Here is a 14,172-nt window from a genome sequence, read left to right as displayed (position 1 = left end):
GAAAAAAAATGAAACCACAGGAGCTAAGCGTGCCAACTCTCCATGCAGCTGAAAATCAAGTACAACTTACAGTCAGCCTTGCCTATAGGTGGTCCCTCTGCATCTGCAGATGTCAGCAACCAAGATGGTACAGTACTAAGTATCTACTTTTGAAAAAATTCCACACGTAAGTGGACATGCAGTTCAAACATGTATTGCTCAAATCAGCTACTTTCAGATATTCAGACAAAAAGAGAAATTTGAGCTATATAATGAATCATCAACAAATATTATTATTTGCTCATAAGAACAAATATTTAACAAAATGTCAATTTCCTAAGACACTATGAGGGTGAGTCTTTGGCTTTAAGAATGCTGTCTGAATTGTTTATTTGCACATCCTGTAAAAATTAAACTGATGTCCAATCCCAAAGAAAGGTAATGCCAAAGAATGCTCAAACTACCACACAATTGCACTCATCTCACATGCTAGTAAAGTAATGCTCAAAATTCTCCAAGCCAGGCTTCAGCAATACGAGAACCGTGAACTTCCAGTTGTTCAAGCTGGTTTTAGAAAAGGCAGAGGAACCAGAGACCAAATTGCCAACATCCGCTGGATCATCGAAAAAGCAAGAGAGTTCCAGAAAAACATCTACTTCTGCTTTATTGACTATGCCAAAGCCTTTGACTGTGTGGATCACAATAAACTGTGGAAAATTCTGAAAAAGATGGGAATACCAGACCACCTGACCTGCCTCTTGAGAAACCTGTATGCAGGTCAGGAAGCAACAGCTAGAACTGGCCATGGAACAACAGACTGGTTCCAAATAGGAAAAGGAGTACGTCAAGGCTGTATATTGTCACCCTGCTTATTTAACTTATATGCAGAGGACATCATGAGAAATGCTGGGCTGGAAGAAGCACAAGCTGGAATCAAGATTGCTGAGAGAAATATCAATAACCTCAGATATGCAGATGACACGACCCTTATGGCAGAAAGTGAAGAGGAACTCAAAAGCCTCTTGATGAAAGTGAAAGTGGAAAGTGAAAAAGTTGGCTTAAAGCTCAACATTCAGAAAACAAAGATCATGGCATCTGGTCCCATCACTTCAAGGGAAATACATGGGGAAACAGTGGAAACAGTGTCAGACTTTATTTTTTTGGGCTCCAAAATCACTGCAGATGGTGACTGCAGCCATGAAATTAAAAGACGCTTACTCCTTGGAAGAAAACTTATGACCGACCTAGATAGTATATTGAAAAGCAGAGACATTACTTTGCCAACAAAGGTCCATCTAGTCAAGGCTATGGTTTTTCCAGTGGTCATGTATGGATGTGAGAGTTGGACTGTGAAGAAAGCTGAGCGCCGAAGAACTGATGCTTTTGAACTGTGGTGTTGGAGAAGACTCTTGAGAGTCCCTTGGACTGCAAGGAGATCCAACCAGTCCATTCTGAAGGAGATCAGCCCTGGGATTTCTTTGGAAGGAATGATGCTAAAGCTGAAACTCCAGTACTTTGGCCACCTCATGCCAAGAGTTGACTCATTGGAAAAGACTCTGATGCTGGGAGAGATTGGGGGCAGGAGGAGAAGGGGACGACAGAGGATGAGATGGCTGGATGGCATCACTGACTCAATGGATGTGAGTCTGAGTGAACTCCGGGAGTTGGTGATGGACAGGGAGTGCTGCGATTCATGGGGTCACAGAAAGTCGGACACGACTGAACTGAACTGAATAATTAATTGCTTTATTCAATCATTCATTCAACAAAAATTTATTGAGGGACTATCAGTTTGCAATGGAACAAAGGAGACCAGACAAAAAGCAAACAAAGTAACATACAGCAAATACTACAACAAATAACTGCAAAATGTAAAGGGACACAGGTAACAGGACAGAGAAGATAATGGAGGATGGGGAGAGGAGACCTGATAAAAATGGACCCAGAAGCCACCCTGGAAAAGGAGATGTCTATGCTGAGCTTTTCAAAAGACGAAGTCACTTAACAAGATAGAGCTAAGAAGTTGAATAGTATTCTGTAAAAATAAGAAACAGTATGTGCAAAAGCACGGGGATGTCAAAGAGTTTCTCATCTTCATGGAACCATGACAGAGGTGAGGGCCACAGCTCATGAAGGACTTTCTGTACACTGATAAGGAATCTGACCCTTCCCCTGTCGTCCAGTGGTAAGAAACCTCAAATGTGCCCTAGTATTCCCTACGGAGCACTCTACATCCCTAAAGCAGAGCACAACTGCAGGTAGGAGGAGGGAAAGAAGACAGACACAGGGCAGGGACACAGAAGGTTCTTAAGCAATAACAAAGCTTGTTTCAGAAATCCAAGTCAGCAGCATGGATCAGTGGCTAAGGAAAGAAAAGCTGGAAGAAAACTAAAGAAGTCGAAGAAACGGCTGCAATAATGCTCCAGCACTAAATATTGACAACTACTTACTCAACCATAAGTAAACCACAGAAAGAGGCACATAAAGTGCTGTAACTGTAATATGGGCTTTCAACGTGAGTTTCCAAACTCATCTCAGATAACTCAATAATCAGAAATAATTACAGTACAAGTGCAACCAGAGACGTTAGAAAAAAAGGAGAAAGAGTGGCCGCTGAGTTTTTCCCTTAAAAGTATTTTGCTTATACTTTAAAAGGTTTTTATTACTTTAAAAAAATTTAAGGTACTTCATAATAAAACTACAAGAGCAGACAGAGAAAACCAAATCAAAATTCAGAACCTACCACACAGCTAAGGGCTTCCTTGGTGGCTCAGACGATAAAGAATCTACCTGCAATGCAGGAGACTTTGGTTCGATTCCTGGATTGGGAAGATCCCCCTGGAGAAGGGAATGGCAACCCAATCCAGTATTCTTGCCTGGAAAATTCCACAGACAGAGAAGCCTGCTGAGTTACACTCCATGGAGTTGCAAAGAGTCAGACATGACTGAGCAACTAACACACAAACCACATGGCTAGCAGTGCGCAAAACTACTGAGAATGATAATTAGTAAAAATTACCAAAGAAAAACTGGTCAAAATAACAACAACCAAAAAAAAAAACTTGATAGATTCCTAATAACTCATTAAACATTTTGCTACCCACATATAAAAATTACAGTTTTTTGAACTGAAGAAAACTCACCAAAGTGGAGGGAAGAGATGCTCTTTTATATCTCTCTCCAGGAGCCACTGTCTTCATTTGGGAAAAAATAGGTCAATACATAAAGACACATATATGATAATGACAGACCTTAGGGTCACAGATTAGGATAAAATTGATGTGTGTGTGCGTGTGTGCGCGCGCGCCTCCTCAATCTTTAGTCGTGTCTGACTCTTTGTGATCCACTCTCCTTTTTTAACTCTAGTACTAACTCTCGCTCTCCAGGTCCCTCTCTCTCCAACAGCATTATAGGACCCCAAGGCAAAGTCTCTTGACTTCTCCAGTGGAGAAGTCTCTCACTCCCTAGATTATCTCAATCAGTTTTAATAGTATTAAATACTACCTCTATGCCAATGACAGGAAACTTATATCCCCAGCCATTTGTCTGACCTGAACTGCAGACTCATGTATACCTAGCTGTCTAGACAGTGTCTCTACTTGGAGTGCTAACAAATCCAAAACTGAACTCATTATTACTTACCCCTAAAACCTGCTTCTCCTGAAGTTTTCCCCCATGCCAGTAAACGGCAATGCCATTCTTTCAGGTTTTCACGTCAAAACCTACAACCCACATCCAATCCACCACCAAATTCTGGTGGCTCTACCTTCAAAATGTACTGTATACAGAACATGCGCACTTCTCCCAACCCTGCCTAAAATCACCATCATCTCCCATCGGGGGTTATTGCAGAAGCCTGCTGAATTATCTGATTATGCCTCACCTTTGACATTCTCTACACAGCAGTTGAAGAGGTCTATTTAAAACAAGTCAAAATCAACCAATAGCTTCCCATTTCAAGGGTAAAAACTGAAAAGATCTACTGGCCTAAAACGTCATATATGATCTATTTTGCACACCCACTGCCATCCCTGCAGCCCCTCCCACACCTCTCTGACCTCGTCTTCCACCTTCATGTCATTTCCCTCAGCGCCTCCAACGATCTACTTGTGGTGGTTGTTCAGTCGCTAAGTCACGTCTGACTCTTTGCAACCCCATGAACTGCAGCACACCAGGCATCCCTGTCCCTCACCAAAGTACAAAAAAAAAAGGATCTACTTACAACTCTTCAAATAGTACAAGCATGCTTCAGACAAAAGACTGCGCTCTTATTTCATCTTCCTCAAATTCCCTCCCCTAATATCAGCACAAATTAATCACAACCTCACTTCTTCCACATCTCCATTTACCACTCATCACTGCAGCCTCCTCTAGCTGCCTTATATAAATCAGAAGCATCCCCCCTGCATGTTTCTCCCACCTTATTTTGCTTTGCTTTTTTCCACAGCAATATAGTAGCTGATGGGCTTCCCTGGTGGCTCAGGGGTAAAGAATCCACCTGCCAATGCAGGAGACTCAGGTTCGACCCCTAGGTCAGGAAGATCCCCTGGAGAAGGAAAAGGCAATCCACTCCAGTATTCTTGTCTAGAAAATCCCATGCACAGAGGAGCTTGATAGGCTACAGTTCATGGGGTCACAAAAAAGAGTCAAACATGACTGAGCAACTAAACAATAACAACAAAAATAATTAACATATTACATATATACTTGTTTACTTCCCGTATCTTGTTACTTGAATATAAGTTCCTACAAGATCAGAAAATATGTTTTCTTCACTGCATCATTACTAGCAAGTGCCCAGCAGTATTTGTTGAATGGCTAGATGGCATAGACAAAGAAAATCCAGATCCAGGAACTGGTCTCAAAGTCTGGGCTGAGGAAACTTACCATGAAGAAATCCTCAAGTCATTTAAAAAAAAAGTCAACGGCAGAACTGGCCATAAAAATGACCAAATCTACATCTCTGCTGCTGCTGCTAAGTTGCTTCAGTCGTGTCCGACTCTGTGCAACCCCATAGACGGCAGTCCACCAGACTCCCCCGTCCCTGCGATTCTCCAAGCAAGAACACTGGAGTGAGTTGCCATTTCCTTCTCCAATGCATGAAAGTGAAAAGTGAAAGTGAAGTCACTCAGTCGTGCCTGACTCTTAGTGACCCCATGGACTGCAGCCTACCAGGCTCCTCCGTCCATGGAATTTTCCAGGCAAGAGTACTGGAGTGGGGTGCCACTGCCTTTTCCGGCTCTAGCTGATGCCAATTACAAATAAGGGCTGACAAGTCCAGACTATCTTAAAATAAAATAAGCTTGAGATAAAATTTTTAAATAAACGAGGAAGAAACGGCCATCCCTGCCTCCCTGTAAAGAAACACCACCTGGATATGTTTCCTGTAGGCTAGCCTACCAATTCAGATCAAAATATCACCAGATCCATTCTGTACACTTTAACAGCTCTTATGAATAGTCCCAGCTTTTCTGAGCTATGGTCTTCTGAGAAAATTGTAACTCCCAACCCTAACACTGCCTGCCAAGACATAATGGTCAGAGAAAGCTCTCAAATTTCCCCAAAGCACTCAGGCTGCAACCAAATCTCATTAATATAATGACAACAACAATTCAAAGTAGCTTCTGGTGACTGCCTATCTTCATTGTCTCTAGGGTATCCACTAGGGGCTCCATCATCAAAAGATTGTGGTATCTTGATATGGGAGGACGGGGTCGGGGGTGGGGTGGTGTTGGGGGTGGGGGGAGGGAGGCAGGAGGGAGTCAAAGAAACAGGATTTGCATTTATTTTTTTCCATTCTAAAGAGAAGTAGATTGCCAGGGAATCAAAACATCTGTTAAGATATAAGATGTCATCTAGGCTCTTCAACATGACATCAAAACAGAGACCACAGAAGAACAAAACCCTAAGAAATCCAGCATTCCTCAATTAAAGAGCTGTCTTGCATCTCCCTCCCATTACCACACACAGAATTGAAGAGATGGGGCAGATCATGCCAAAATGGACAGCTGGGAGCAGTAATAGGGAGGGAAAAGAGTAACAACTGGAAAGGCGGGAGAGAGGAATAATTACCCATATTTTTTCTCTTTTCCACTTCCTATTCTACTTACCAAGTACAGAAACTGGGCATAAGGGTAAGAGAAAGGACAACGCAGACAGTGAAGGAAAGGATGCTCTGAAGCAAATGGCAGCAGACGATATCATGCACAAATTCCTTTTCTAAGTGACTCCTCGAAAAACAGACAAATGAAGTAAGTTAGGAACTGATCACAGAAATTTAAAACAAGTTCCCACACCTTAGATAATGACAGAACTATACAAAGAGAACACAGATTCTTAATTATTTGGAATGATGGTCAACAATCCTCAAAAACAATCTAAATATTTTCAAATTAACTTTCTGACTGACATGGAAAATGTGAAAATGTTTCATGGATGCAGGCTTTAAGAATCCTCTGGCTTCCAAATGACTCCAAATCTCAACCAACCAGAGGTAGTAACCAAGTCAGAGAGGTAATTCTGGAAGCATTCAAGGCAACCAACTCAGGAGAAAAGAACTGAAAACTCAAGCGACTACACCTATCATGCTCTTGCTTGGTCAATTCACTTAAAAAGAAAGGATCATTCTGATTGGTTGCTCTCCATAGGCTGAGTCAGGCCCCAGCATCAGCACCTGCAGCAAGCAGATGGCAAAAGCTATAAAGAGGACACAGCATAGTCTGAAAAAGGTCCTGAGGAGGGGAAAAGGTCAGAAACGAAGGAAAGACTATTTAATTCCACAGAGCCACTGCCCACCAGCAAATCACACAAACCAAAGCCATTTGCAGCCGGCGGTGGCATTCTGTATTCTCTTCAGTGCTAACACTCCCCTCTCCTTAGCACACCCAATCCTGCACTGATGGCTTTTCCCCTTCTCCCGGACAGCTGCCACTCTCTAGAGCTTCTCTTCCTCCAGCCACTTTTTGATTTTGGTGATTTCATGTTTCCTACCCCCAGTTCAGTTTCTTGCCATCTGCCTGTATTAGCTCATGCTTTCTACTCAGTTCCTGGCCTTGGCAAGCACATAACCCAATAGGGGAGGTAAATGTGTCACTAAGTTTTAGGTACAATAAATCACAGTCAGTGCTATGAGCAAAACAGAACAAAGTGCTGTGAGCACATAGTCATTTGTCATTATCCAACTCGATAATGTCCAAATCAACACTCCAGCTTCCCACTCTCTTATCAGTTACTAGGCTCCATATATTTCCATAATATCCCCTGATCTCTACTTCCAACTTGCAGTTTAGGCTTCATTTCTCCTTAGACCTATTTCAACTACTTCCTATCAGAAACACAATTCAACATATATCCACAATATGTCAATATACATATGTCAATACGTATCCAATGACACAGCAGCCATCTCCCTAAAAGATATAACATCCTATATCATTCTTTTGCTTTGAAACACCTAATATGCTTCCAGGACCTGAAGATAAAGTTCAAATCCTTAGCAGGGAAAATAATATATTTTTCAAATAGAGAACTTCAAAAGCAGGCAGACTGTTTGAGTTCTAGTTCCAATGCTTACTAGCTGTGTTACCTTTGGCAGGTCACCTTACCTCTCTTTCTCATTTCCAAAATGAAAATATGAAAAGAATCCACATCTTAGGATCATTATGAAGATTAAGTAAGAAGTTCTATTCAAAGTGCCAGCAAAGTACCGACAATCAATGTTAACTATTATGCCAAGATTGTCTCATCTATCTAGACTATCTTACTCCCCAAGGAAGAAGATAACCAAATTTTATTTTCATATATTTTAGAATGATTAACAATAAAAGTTAAATCAGAATTGATCTTCTAGTTAATCCTGAACCAACAAATATTTCAATTAACCAAAATATTGCTTTCATGAAATTTTTGGTCTAAATTTATTTTTTTTTAAATCCATTTATTAAAAAAAAAAATCCATTCATCTGCTGATGGACATCTAGGTTGCTTCCATGTCCTGGCTATTATAAACAGTGCTGCGATGAACATTGGGGTACACGTGTCTCTTTCCCTTCTGGTTTCCTCAGTGTGTATGCCCAGCAGTGGGATTGCTGGATCATTAGGCAGTTCTATTTCCAGTTTTTTAAGGAATCTCCACACTGTTCTCCATAGTGGCTGTACTAGTTTGCATTCCCACCAACAGTGTAAGAGGGTTCCCTTTTCTCCACACCCTCTCCAGCATTTATTATTTGTAGACTTTTGGATCGCAGCCATTCTGACTGGCGTGAAATGGTACCTCATAGTGGTTTTGATTTGCATTTCTCTGATAAGGAGTGATGTTGAGCATCTTTTCATGTGTTTGTTAGCCATCTGTATGTCTTCTTTGGAGAAATGTCCATCAGCAGATGAATGGATAAGAAAGCTGTGGTACATATACACAATGGAGTATTACTCAGCCATTAAAAAGAATACATTTGAATCAGTTCTAATGAGGTGGATGAAACTGGAGCCTATTATACAGAGTGAAGTAAGCCAGAAGGAAAAACAATAAATACAGTATACTACCGATATATATGGAATTTAGAAAGATGGTAACGATAACCCTGTATACGAGACAGCAAAAGAGACACTGATGTATAGAACAGTCTTATGGACTCTGTGGGAGAGGGAGAGGGTGGGAAGATTTGGGAGAATGGCATTGAAACATGTGAAATGTCATGTATGAAACGAGATGCCAGTCCAGGTTCAGTGCGATGCTGCTGGATGCTTGGGGCTGGTGCGCTGGGACGGCCCAGGGGATGGTATGGGGGGGGAGGAGGAGGAGGTTCAGATGGGGAGCACGTGTATACCTGAAATTTTTTAATTAAAAAAAAAAAAAAAAAAAAACACACACAGCACCAAAAAAAAAAAAAATAAAATAAAATACTAAAAAAAAAAAAAAGAAGAAGAAGGATGGTCATCCGATGGCATTAATTCAGCAAATATTTATTGAATACTTCGATGTAAGGACACCTCAGGTGGATACTGGAGACACTGAGAAAACCAGCCCCAAGTCCTTACTCTTGAAGAGTTTGTGTTTTCTTGGGGCAAAGCTTTGTAATGCAGCCCTCTTAAATGAAATGTTTTTCTTGAGCTCATCTAGCCAAGGAAGATGAAAAGTTTGCCTAAAAATGTTCAAGTCTGGAATGCTCCAGACTTCTTGTTAGTTGTGCTTTTGAACACTGGTTCATAAAAATAGATACTAAATACTCTGTGGAAAAAAAAGAAAAAAAAAAAAACTATATTAGCTTCATTTTGTTTCCTATCCAAGTTCAAGAACAAAAAAGACAGTAGTTTAGCAACGGAAATTCAGATATTCATAAGAATGTGATTCTCTTTAGTATAAAAGCCACATAACTTAAATGCAATTACAACTGCATATACATATATATATATATATATACACACACACACACACACACATATATACACACATATATAAAACAAACTCTACAAGCTTAAGAAAATAAAAATATGGTGGAAGGACATTTTTCTCAGACCTCATAATCAAAAGATGAAATCTCACACAAAAAATTTTAAGTCAATGATTTTAATAATTTTAAAATTGAAAGTCTACAGCAATAAAAATAACAAAAATAAAACATCACAAACGTATTTCAAGAGAATAATATATTTATGAGGCTAAGTGCTAATGAAAATTAGTAAGAAGATTCCAGTAAATTTATAGGCAAAAGACAATCCTACAAAGAAGAAAATACAATGAGAAAAATACTGCACTTCCTTTTCTGTTGTGAACAATGATCTTAGACACCAGATACTCTTATACTCATTTGGGGAAAAAAAGTTAAAAACAAAAGCCTGTAAAAGTAAAAAATAAAACTGGTCAACAAAGCTGCTGGAAGCAGTGTAAATAAATACTACCATCAGAAATAAATCTGGCAATATTTTTCAAAGATGACAAAAACCTTCACACCCTTTGACCTTATAAGCCTCTCTCTGGAACTTTAGCCTAAAGGTAAGAAACAAAACAAAGGACCTCGACAAGTTAACTAACTGCATCCTGTGAAAAATGGGAAGCAGCTTAGATATCCAATTATTATAAATAAATTCACTGTAACACTGTATAATAATTTAAATGCATAAAAACCATAACAAAAATAAAACATTAAATATGAAAGCAAATATTGAACACTATATCTATGCTTTGATTACAGTACAAAATCGTGTATATATTACAAATAAATGAGAAAAAACTTTTAAGTTTAATTTTTTTTCATTTCTTTGACCATTAAGTAGCGTGCTGATATTGATCAGGCCTATTATACTAAGTATACATTCCAAAACTAAGTTTTCAAAGGCATAAAACCAATTTTTCTTTCCTAAAAAACCTATCATGTAGGTGTAATCAGATAGCTCGTCTCACATACAGCTAGCCATACATGTAATTTTAACCATGCTATCAGCCAGCTGTTGGAGAAGGCAATGGCACCCCACTCCAGTACTGTTGCCCGGAAAATCCCATGGATGGAGGAGCCTGGTAGGCTTCAGTCCATGGGGTCGCTAAGAGTCAGACACGACTGAGTGACTTCACTTTCACTTTCCACTTTCATGCACTGGAGAAGGAAATGGCAACCCACTCCAGTGTTCTTGCCTGGAGAATCCCATGAACTGAGAAGCCTGGTAGGCTGCAGTCCATGGGGTTGCACAGAGTCGGACACAACTGAATCGACTTAGCAGTAGCAGTGGCCAGCTACAACCTTATTTTATTAAATCTTATTTTACCATCAAAATGTAACTTTATGTGGGGTCTCCATATGGTGAGCAGAAGCCACTTATTATAGGACACTCTGTCGAGCAATGAGATCCAAATCTCTCTAGACAAATGGAATAGTGAGATTAGGTTTCTCCTATATTCCCAAATGAATCATCATGTTTCTTAGCCTCAAGAGTTCTAAGACCCTAAGAGTGGCAGGCAGCTAAGCAGTCAAGGAGGCTGAAGCTGATTTGCTCTCCCTCTGAAAATTGGTAACTTCCTCATTTTCCCCTAGAGCACCATGGAATAATGAAAAATACACAAGCATGACGTCAGGAGATACGGGATACAAGTAACTCTAAGTGACCTCAAGTAAGGTTCTTGCCCTTTGGGTCTTTAGTTGCTTAATGAGTGAAAATTTTAAAGTTGAACCAAATAATCTATTAATTCTTTCAAGTTCGATATTCCACTAATAGACTCCCTTAACTAAATACGTCCAAACCTCTCAAAATCTCCTACTCTGATTGTTAAAAAGAGTTAGAAATAAGAAACTGGGGGCAAGGACACAGATGGTCAAAAGACCTGGATTGTATCCCAGTTCTGTCCCTTTCTACCTGCATGACCTTGGCCAAATTTGTCTTAAAGGCCTAAATTTAAAAAGCAGAAATCCTTACTGGTCATACTCTTTGTCATTCTTGTGTCATAAAACATATTGGCTTTTTTTTTTTATAAAGGGTTTCATAATAGGGTTTCTGAATAGGGTTTCATAAATAGGGTTTCATTCCTAACTAGCTACAGTAAGTTTGACTTTATTCTTAGAAATTTTAAAGTACCTTGTGCAGTCATTTCTTCTAAGTTTTCTAACATGGCAAGAGGTAGCTAACGTGCTTTGCCTAGAAACTATATTCAAGATTAGGAGCATTCCTCAAAAATTCATTCAATGAACAGTTTGTGAGCACCTGTGCCATACAACAGCATGTGTTAGGAGTTGCAAATGTCTCTTCCCTTAAGCCCAAAAGTCTAGTAGACACAGACGTATTAAGTAATCATTAACTACCAACTGACAAGTACTAACTGCAGAATGTACAATGTACTAATGCACCAGTGGAGACAAGTGGGATAAGATGTCTGGACAAGATTCAGAGGTGATAATTTGGTCAGGCCTGGAAGGGCAAGTTGTTTACTAGAGAAGAATTATCAATAGAGGCAACAGGTAAACTCTCAATAGAGGTAAAAGCACAAAGCAAGAGGACATCTTCAGAAAACTCTAAGTACTCTTTGTACAGACAGGGCAGGCAAAATGGCAGAAGATGAAATCAGAAATACAGACAAGTACCAGAAACTGTGAAGGACTCTGACTTTTATCGAATACAAATTATGAAGAGTCACTGATGGATTTTTAAACATGAAATTTAAACGTCTCCCCTTCTTTCCCATTCAAAGTTGAGTCAAACAGAAAATGTAGGTCTGAGTGAGGAAAGGTAGAATAAACTGTCTTATGTTTTTGTTAAATGGAGAGCTCCTGCTGTTCAGGATGGCTTCCAGCAGTTTGTTACTATGGCATATTAATACAACGCTGAAGTAAAAGAGTATGAATTACAGCTAAAAGGTTCAAGGAAGTGTGTGTTGTGTGTGTTACCTAAAGATTATTTGACGTCATGTTGATGAACCACCAAAGAAAACAAGCAAGAAACTACTAAAGATACGAAGTAGTAAATAAACAGGTAAACAATAATAATGTCTGACTTCAGGCAAAACAGGGAGGAATGCTTAAATTCTTGTAATATATAAATCAATTACAGATAAACCATGTTTTTTGTGACTATCTTCTTCAGAAAGCAAGTATCTTAAATTCCTTTAGGTTAAAGAAGTGCAACAACCAAACTCTCTTTAAACTAGTTTAAAAGGTTACACTTAAGAAATTCTTTTTAATGGCAAAATTAATAGGTTCGATTAATATTTCAATGCTGAGGGGGTGAAAAGGAATGTCTTTCAAAATATTATTTTGAAAAGGCTACCTTCCAGTTATTTTACCAGTGAGAGTGAAACATACACACTTCAGTCTGGGACTGCAGAGAGTCCCTGCATCGGTAATTTCCACGCTGCTCAGGCCTAGTCTAGAAACAGCAAGCCTAATTGGCTGGGTAGCCTACAAAGATGAATTTGCAATTATTGAAATTCAAACTCAAGCTTGGCCATCAAACGCTCCCCCAAAGGATTCATTCTCCCTTTGCCTGACAAAAAAAAAAGTAAGGTGCATTAAAAATATATATGTAGAGAAACGGCAGATGCATAAAAAGAAAAGAAGAATCTGAACCTATGCAACGGTGTGGGCCACCAAAGTTTTTCCTCAAGATGTGTTTTTAGGGTGTGTCTTTGTTTGGGCCCAGTAATTTTAAAAAGGAAAAAAAAAAAAAAAAACCCACAGTCATTCGGGGCACCCCGGTACTTTCCCCTATCAACCCTCACAAGCATCCTGACTCTGAAATCACTGGGTATCTCAGCTTGCCTCTGATTTCTCCTGAGAGAAGGGCCGCAGCCCCAGGGGCCCAAGGCCCCCGATGCGCCTGTCACAGCCCCAGGGGCGAGGGGCGTCTGGCCTCCCCGCTCCACAGCTGCCCGGCCTCGGGCGGCTCGCGGGGGCTCCAGAGGGTCCTCCGGAAGGCAGGAGGCCGGAAGACGCCACAGCCCTATCCCAAGAGCCCAGGTCTGGGCCCAGGACCGCGAACCCTGCTCAGCGCTGCCGTGGGGGCTCGCCACCCCTCGTCTCCCGCCCCCGACTTCGCTCCCCGGCTCTCGCCCCGACCCCGGCTCTCACCGTGCGGAGGTCGCGCTGCCTCCTCAGCCGCGGCCCGGCTATGGGTCGCACAGCGACCTACAGGCCCAAGGACGGTAGGTGAAGCGAGGGGCCGCCCATCACATCCACGCCGGTCCCGCCGCCTGCCCCGCAGCAGCCACCATTGCGTCCACGGCCTGAGGGAGCGCAGGACTCCAAAGCCACCGCGCCCCCTCCCTCTGCCGGCGCCTGCCTGGACTCCGCCCTCCGGAGCCCGCACACCGCGCGCGCGCAGCCCCGCCCCCCGGTACCCTTATGCGCAGGCGCGAACCGTCTGGGGCTAGGCCCCGCCTCTGGGCCCGCCCCCGCCGTCTGACTCCAGCCTCGGCCCACCTCTGGCACCGCCCCCGCCCACACGCCAGCCTTTCCCAGGCTACGCCCCCACTCGGGACCCGCCCCCTTCCACTGACCTTGCCTCTCTGCCCCCTGACTCAGGCCTTTGCTGCATGCAAACCTGTGATGCCTCTAACAGGCTGACCCACCTATAGCCGGCCTCCTGAACCAACATTTGTCGCCTGACCGTGGTCAAACCTGGCAATTCAACCTCCTGACCCTGAGAAGTTAAGAGTAGTCTGAGCTTTGGGTCTGACATGGGCTCCTCTCCCACCTTTGGATAGAGAAGACATCT

At 41.6% G+C, this 14,172-nt stretch overlaps 1 protein-coding gene across 5 annotated transcripts in view; it reads right to left on the bottom strand.

The window, feature by feature from the left end:
- CCSER2 (coiled-coil serine rich protein 2) overlaps positions 1 to 13,756 on the bottom strand; it is a 158,917-nt gene extending 145,161 nt beyond the window's left edge. The window contains exon 1 of one of the 5 annotated variants that reach the window (XR_011463004.1): positions 13,527 to 13,756. The gene's annotated coding sequence lies outside the window, so the exon portion shown is untranslated. The remainder of the gene's footprint in view (positions 1 to 13,526) is intronic. The other 4 variants (XR_011463003.1, XM_070364714.1, XM_070364713.1 and 1 more) reach the window with 4 other exon arrangements.
- Positions 13,757 to 14,172: the final 416 nt, after the last annotated feature.

Source organism: Bos mutus, chromosome 28 (genome assembly GCF_027580195.1).
Source record: "Bos mutus isolate GX-2022 chromosome 28, NWIPB_WYAK_1.1, whole genome shotgun sequence".
NCBI lineage: Eukaryota > Metazoa > Chordata > Mammalia > Artiodactyla > Bovidae > Bos > Bos mutus.
The sequence above is the reverse complement of the archived record's forward strand: the minus strand, read 5'-3'. Positions and strand labels throughout refer to the sequence as shown.